This window comes from Eriocheir sinensis, chromosome 17 (assembly GCF_024679095.1).
Source record: "Eriocheir sinensis breed Jianghai 21 chromosome 17, ASM2467909v1, whole genome shotgun sequence".
Lineage (NCBI taxonomy): Eukaryota > Metazoa > Arthropoda > Malacostraca > Decapoda > Varunidae > Eriocheir > Eriocheir sinensis.
The window spans coordinates 10646685-10654184 of record NC_066525.1 but is presented as its reverse complement, the minus strand read 5'-3'; the positions used below and the strand labels follow the sequence as shown (position 1 = coordinate 10654184).

The window sequence follows — 7500 nt, the reverse complement described above, 5'->3', positions numbered from 1 at the left end:
CGTAACTCATGGCTGGGGCAAGTCAGCCGATCCTGCGGGAGGCACTTGGGATGGACAGGGCAACTGCATGGGAGCTTGTTCGGGGGGGGCCTCCAGGAGTATGGACGGCGAGTGAGTGAAGCGACGAGCCCCATAGCGTATGTTCCCCATTGGTTAGTTATTTTTTTTTACAACAAAGGAGACAGTTCAAGGGCACAAAAAAAGGAAACAATAATAAAAAAAAGCCCGCTACTCGCTGCTCCTATAAAAAGAATCAAAAGAGGTGGCCGAAAGAGAGGTCTTTTTCGGGAGGAGAGGTGTCCTGATACCCTCCTCTTGAAAGAGTTCAAGTCGTAGGCAGGAGGAAATACAGATGAAGGAAGATTGTTCCAGAGTTTACCAGCGTGAGGGATGAAAGAGTGAAGATGCTGGTTAACTCTTGCATAAGGGGTTGCTTTGCTTGAGTGCTGTTATCAGTACGTTGTGTGTCGTACGTGTTCACTCGATCCCTATGAATAGCCTTGTAACTCACTAACAGCTTCCTCACGCACTTACCTGCCTAACACACACACACACACACACACACACATACACACACACTCAAGCCCAAAGTTATGTATAAGTACTTACTGTTCCAGCGTGCCGTTCTTGACTCACTCGCATGACGTGGGGCCCTGCAACAAGCAAAGAAAGGCATATTTAATAAAACACACTAGTTTTCTATTTACTACGCAGCACACACTGTGTAAACATGTTAGCTAAATATTTCTTCTTCTTTTTGCAGTTGATTTTTTGTTACATTAAAAATCATCTAATGCATATGTTGTATCTAGTGTTATATGGTTTATCGTATATATCATATCAATTGTTGCACTGTTGGCTTTTTATGAAGGCTGCCTGTCACGCCTTCACGCCAACCATACTACCAAGCTCCTTATTTTTGACAGGACGCAAAGCCGCTGTCACGGCCAGTGGGACCCTTAGAAGAAACGCCGGCGAAATTCATATTTGTGGCCCCCTGCCGCCCCTGCTACAGGCTGGTGGGGACCAAGTGTAGACGGATCTTCAGCTGTGCTGCCCGAGGGGTAGACGGGACTCTTACGACGCCTCCGTACCCTGAACCCTTCCAAGGAGAAGACACGACAATCACCCAAGACCCACTTGGCCTTCACGTTTCATGATGGCGGCGTGGCGGTTGTCTACAATTCATGACTTCGCCAGAGACTCGTCCAGCCCTAAGAGAGAGGCAACGACGTTATTCTGCTCGAATAAATCCACATGAAATGGAAAGACGTCGAAAAAAAATTGCATGGCTGACCTCCCTCCGATTTATCAAGTGGCAAGACCCACTTCCCAACCAATAAGGATGAAGACGAACCTAATGTAGGCCGTTGATGCAAGGTACATGTCAATATTATTAACAACTGGAATCTGAAGTATAGAGAGGAAATAAAAGTAAAGTTCTCCAGTCAAATTGCCTTTTTTTCCTTTCTTCCTTTTCTCTCTGGCTCTCCCTCATAGTACAGACACTCTCCAAACACACGTAACAACACTGTAAATGGAGGGCAGAAACAAGAAAACCTTATCAGTTCAGCAGAGTTTACGAGAGCATGAATGTTTATGGGTTTGCTTCTTAACATAAAAAACAATATCCACTAATACAAAGACCCAAAAAGCAATATAATGACACACAACACCATGATGTTCTCTTACAGGTTGCGCACCACCAAAACTCTGTACTTTTGGTGACCTAATTTAACCAAACCCACCACTACCGCCGATTCTTTCCCTCTCTCCTCATCAGTTTCCTTCCTAAAGTGGACTTCATTTGTTTTCTCTTCCTTCATTTCCTTAATAAAGTCTCCTCATTTTACCTGTCCTGTCACTCCTTGTTTCTTCTTCATCCTTCTGCTCCTCACTTATTATCATTAATTAATTTTCCGCCACATCCGATTCCTCATCTTCTTCCCATTCTTCCATTCTTCCTTCCTCCTCCCCCCCCTCCTCCTCCTCCTCCTTCTCCTCCTCCTACTCCTCCTTTTCCACCTCCTCCTCCTCCTCCTCCTCCTCCTCCTCCTCCTCCTCCTCCTCCTCCTCCTCATCATCATCATCATCATCATCATCATCATCATCATGCCCACTCATCACTGCAGTTAACTTTACCTACTTTTTATCATCACCTTTTCCATTTTTCTTCCTAACCTCAGAAACACCTTTCATTGTATCCCTTTCCCTGTGCCTGAATGTGTTCGTGTGTTGTTTCACTCACTAAGAAAATATGACTGTTAAGAGGAATAGACAAATAGCTGACAGACGAATAAACAAACTGCATTAAACGGGTTAGATGGGAGCCCTGACGTGAAGTGACGAAAAATATTTATGGTGACGGTGAGAATGACGGCATTACGAAGCAAGATTTATTTCCTTCCTAATGTTTCACCGCCGATGAGGTCACACAATGCTCGTTTCCTACTGTCGATCCTTGGAGTGACCGATAGATATTTCAACTGTGTTTACTTTCCTGCACAACGTAAACAATGTTAATTAATTAAAATACTTCGCTCCTATATTAGACTCGTATTCTAAACATCATTTATTAGGTATCTATCAACTAAAATATTTCAAGTTACACATACATATATGGACATGTACATGTGGATACACATCTAGAGTTCAGACTACTATAATTGTCAAATTAATAAGTTTCTTACGCAAACTAACATTATTTTTCCACATAATTAATATATTTATGTTCAACTTGCCTCCATTTTATTCATATAGTAGTTTTCTGAAGGTAAAACACAGAGAGTTAATCTAAATTTTCAAAGTTCCGAATTACTATAAATCACCTCTCGTTACGCTAACAGCAAAAGAGATTGATAAGGCCAACAATGAGATGACCTCTACGGTACGTTTTTATTCTATTTTAATGGCTAATTGTATGACTGATGATTATTCGGCCACTGCCTTCATCCTTCTGTTACACAATGTCGTGCACACACACACACACACACACACACACACACACACACACACACACACACACACACACACACACACACACACACACATCTACATGTACATGCACACATATTGTAACTATCAATGCATCTCCCACATTGTGTGACATGAGACAGACACTCAAGTTCGGGAATTTACCCGAGGAAGATGGGAATTTAGTACTTAGGGGAGTCCCGTGACCTTGAATTCGACGGGCCAGTGGAGGCGGTATATTAGGCAAGCCACGCGCTACTCCCCTGACTCTGTTCACTACCCCCACAACACCCATAGTCCCACTCACGCCTCCCTGCAAGATACATCACGACAAGGAGCAGTTGATAGACAGCGACACCGAGCTCAAGGCAGATAGTCTTTCGCTCCTTCCTTCCTCGCACACCGAACAAGTTCAAGTAACGATGCGCTGGCCATTCCTGGTGTTCACTCTTACCCTGGCGGTGCTGGTGATGGCTGTGGCGGGCCGAATCGTGAGTAATATATTCGAAGTGTTACAATATTGTCAATATATCGCTTTTTTTTTACTGAATTAGCATTGTCATACCTGATTGTTACTATTCAAAGTGTGTGTGTGTGTGTGTGTGTGTGTGTGTGTGTGTAGAGGAGACACACTAAAGAAGATGATTTGTGTTTCAGGACGCTCAGAAGTTCTCACAGACCCATATGATGGCGTGCAGCAGCCTGTGTCACCGAATGGACAACCGTGGCATATGCAGGCCGGACATAAAGTGCCTCCGCAATATTCGACGACGCTGGAGACTCTAAAGCATACCATTCACCCCGAGTCCATCACTTACCTGTAACAACGCTCCCTCCATCCCGGACTTATCCTCCCCTCCTTCCATCTCACTCATGAACATCCTTCCACTCCATCCTTACTCCAGCTCCCAAAATTTCCTGCAGCACATTCGATCCATCCCCCGACATCTTCGTTTTCAACCTCATTTACGCATTGATTTCCTCACGTATCCCAACCGCGGCCCCCAGCCATGAGAGCCTGGTGTATTGCAAACCGGTGCCTCCCTCACTCACCTCGTCATCCACGACATCTCTCCCTCGTTCCTTTACATCATCGTCGTCACCAAAGACTCGGAGTAGCTTCTCGGCCATACACCTTTTTTTATGTTTCTACATTCTTTGTTTTCTTTTATAACTATTTTATTCTCTCTGATCAGTACTATCAATCCTCTTCCTTCTACTCTGCACATGTTGTACAGCTTTCTGAAGTTTTTCTACGTGAGCTTCTTGCCACTCCACTTCAACAAATTAGATGGAAGGCGGTGGCCTAGTGACCAGCCCACGGACGAAGCTGACTTGGATACATAGTGACTTCCAAAAATAAAAAAAATCAAGGATGGCTGAGTTTTCTTCACTAACCAAAATCATCCACATGCTGTCTCGCAGCCCTTCCCTTGGTTATGACTTCGACTGAATCAATGGAGGACAGAATGAGACAAGCAGCAAGGAAAAACTGACGTCGCTATGAAGCATCAGCGGCCTGAGGATGACCACACGCACCCGACAACGTAGCCGACCAGAGCATTACGCCAGCATAGAGAAAGCAAAACAGACAATGCTAAAACATTTGTGTCACTTTCACTGTCACTCCTTAGTGACGTGATGTATTTAACTGTAGAGTTGTAATGATTGAATAAATTGATGACCAATTTGTATACTTTATATTGTATTGTATATTTGTATATTGTATTGTATAGACAAAAGAAAATATATTTTTACCTTCGTTTAGTAGCCATTTCTTTGATTTGTAATCCCTCAAAAAATCTTATTGTTGAGCAAAAGCCTTTAAAACTTTGATGACTTAAAAATAACGTTTAAACAATCGGGATGAGATCCATGGTTTGATTAATGAGTGGATGAATCTTTACAGCAACAACAGGATTCACAACAATATCGTCAAGCTCAGAAAAACTCCAAAAGACTGACCAGTTTCATGGTGTTATAAACTCAAAGCAAAGCGAACTCAATGTTGTTGGTAATAACTGCCTTCTGAGAGTCACGGGACACAATCGTGAACAATAACAACAATTTTCAAGAGACAACAAAGGTTTGATGACCTCACCAGTGTACACCAACTATGTGGGTAAGTGACACACTTACTGAATGGTGGCGGTTGTAATTGTGAGAAATAAAAGCAATGGAGGCTAAAGAAACGCACGTACATTCCATGAGCCTCCCCGGGGAATGTTCCTTGGTGATGCTAATAATAATTATTGTGACAAGACAATGTTACACATGGTTGACTCTATCAAGACAGTTTGTTCTACGTCAAGTGTTTTATTTTTTTGTTTTTTTTTTGTGTGAGAGAGAGAGAGAGAGAGAGAGAGAGAGAGAGAGAGAGAGAGAGAGAGAGAGATTGGTTGTTTGTGAGAGAAATGGGAAGGGATGGGGCAACTTTGAGTGACAGTTATATAACATATATTATATTTTAGGTGATGCTCATAGCGCCGGTAGGGTGCCGTGAGAAGCCTCTTGGACGACCCCAGCCCGTTAGTGGCGCAGCCGAATTTATTTATAGTGGCTGCCGTGATGAATGACTCTTGCTTGGCCCACGCTGCCCCCCGGTGCTCCTCTTGACCGAAATCGCTGAAGTTAAAGTTGATTGAAGATCTGGGCAGCATGTGGGTACTCCTCGGACACTTGGCGATGGTTGGAAAAATCAGCGTGTTTCAGAAGGACTCGAACCTAGGTCCAAGGGCCCACCACGCCCGCACGCTGACCACTCGGCCACACCCTCCCCATTTGAGAAGATCAGAGCCTCAAGAGACAAAATAACCATGGGAATCATCTGACAATCGCTAAGAAAAAAGTATGTGGATGAGGAAGAGTGTAAGTATACAGACAAGAGAGCAGACATGTGCGCATTGTTTGGTAGAGAGAATGCTTACCGAATGATGGAAAACGGAACCAAATAAGTCGAGGATGAAGCAGACAACGATGTTATGAATGTGTAAGTTAGGGAAAAAACTGCCACCATACGTGCTCTGGACACTCTCAACACTGATGACTGAGGTGGTATTATTGCTGCTGCTGCTGTTGCTGCTGCTGCTGCTGCTGCTGCAGACGCTGCTGCTACTGCTGTTGTTGATAATGATGATGATGATGTGCATTACGAGCGAATTATATAGGAATTAAAAAATACGAGCTGACAGAATATGCGAAGTTTCCTGTCGTCGACTGCATTTCAACAGCAAAACTCAGCGTTTATTCTGAACTCTAGAGGAAGGTAAACGCTAAGTAACATATATTACAGAATCAATCACCTGTTGAGACATACTTTGCATAAATTATTCTTATTTAAGCTAACTCTTTTATATACTTTGAAGAAACGAGAAAGTATCATTAATAAGTTTCCATGCAGGACACTCCATATGCTTACAGGGGAGGTTGAGGGGAGGTGAGGGGGATAAAATTTCACATAAATATTTTAACATTTATTTGACACGAGAGCAGTTCATAGCATCATGGAACAATGACGACAACCAGCCGGTACACAAAAATATACATATATATATATATATATATATATATATATATATATATATATATATATATATATATATATATATATATATATATATATATATATATATATATATATATATATATATATATATATATATATATATATATATATATATATATATATATATATATATATATATATATATATATATATATATATATATATATATATATATATATATATATATATATATATATATATATATATATATATATATATATATATATATATATATATATATATATATATATATATATATATATATATATATATATATATATATATATATATATATATATATATATATATATATATATATATATATATATATATATATATATATATATATAATGTGGACAAGACGCAGTGGCAGGTATCCCCTAGCCCCGATGGAAGCGTTATGGGCGCCACTTGTTCACAAGACACACCAAGTCCAACTTGCATCCGATGCTGAAGGCACAAGGATGAAGACAAAGAACAATGTCCGACTGTCCCTTGGTTTGCCCACCGTAGTACCCGATACGAAGCTGAGGAAGAAAATAATCTAATGTATTCTCTACTTGCTTGCCTGCCTGCTTGCCTGCCTGCTTGCCTGCTTGCCTGCCTGCCTGTCTGCCTGCATACCTGCTGCCTGCATATTCTTCGTTCTAAATCAGCTTTCTCGAGGTTGGGCGTTGTGTATCGTCTCCGCAAGTTCTTTTCCCCCTCCCAGATAATATCCATATACAGGGGCCTTGTCCCATCTCGTATGGAGTATGCATCTCATTTGTTGGAGGGCTCCACACACACACACACACACACACACACACACACACACACACACACACACACACACACACACACACACACACACACACAGCTCTTTTGGACAGAGTAGAGTCTAAGGTTCTTCGTCTCATCAATTCCCCTCCTCTTACTGACAGACTTCTACCTCATAAATTCCGCCGCCATATTGCTTCTCT

At 41.7% G+C, this 7500-nt stretch overlaps 2 long non-coding RNA genes across 2 annotated transcripts in view; both read left to right on the top strand.

The window, feature by feature from the left end:
- Positions 1-1440, top strand: part of LOC127000098 (uncharacterized) — a 76234-nt gene extending 74794 nt beyond the window's left edge. The window contains exon 3 of the long non-coding RNA XR_007753780.1: positions 927-1440. This is a non-coding gene — a long non-coding RNA (uncharacterized LOC127000098). The remainder of the gene's footprint in view (positions 1-926) is intronic.
- A 1810-nt stretch (positions 1441-3250) lies between these two features.
- Positions 3251-4740, top strand: LOC127000097 (uncharacterized). The gene is made up of 2 exons (XR_007753779.1): positions 3251-3464; positions 3631-4740. It is a non-coding gene; the product is annotated as an uncharacterized LOC127000097 (long non-coding RNA).
- Positions 4741-7500: the final 2760 nt, after the last annotated feature.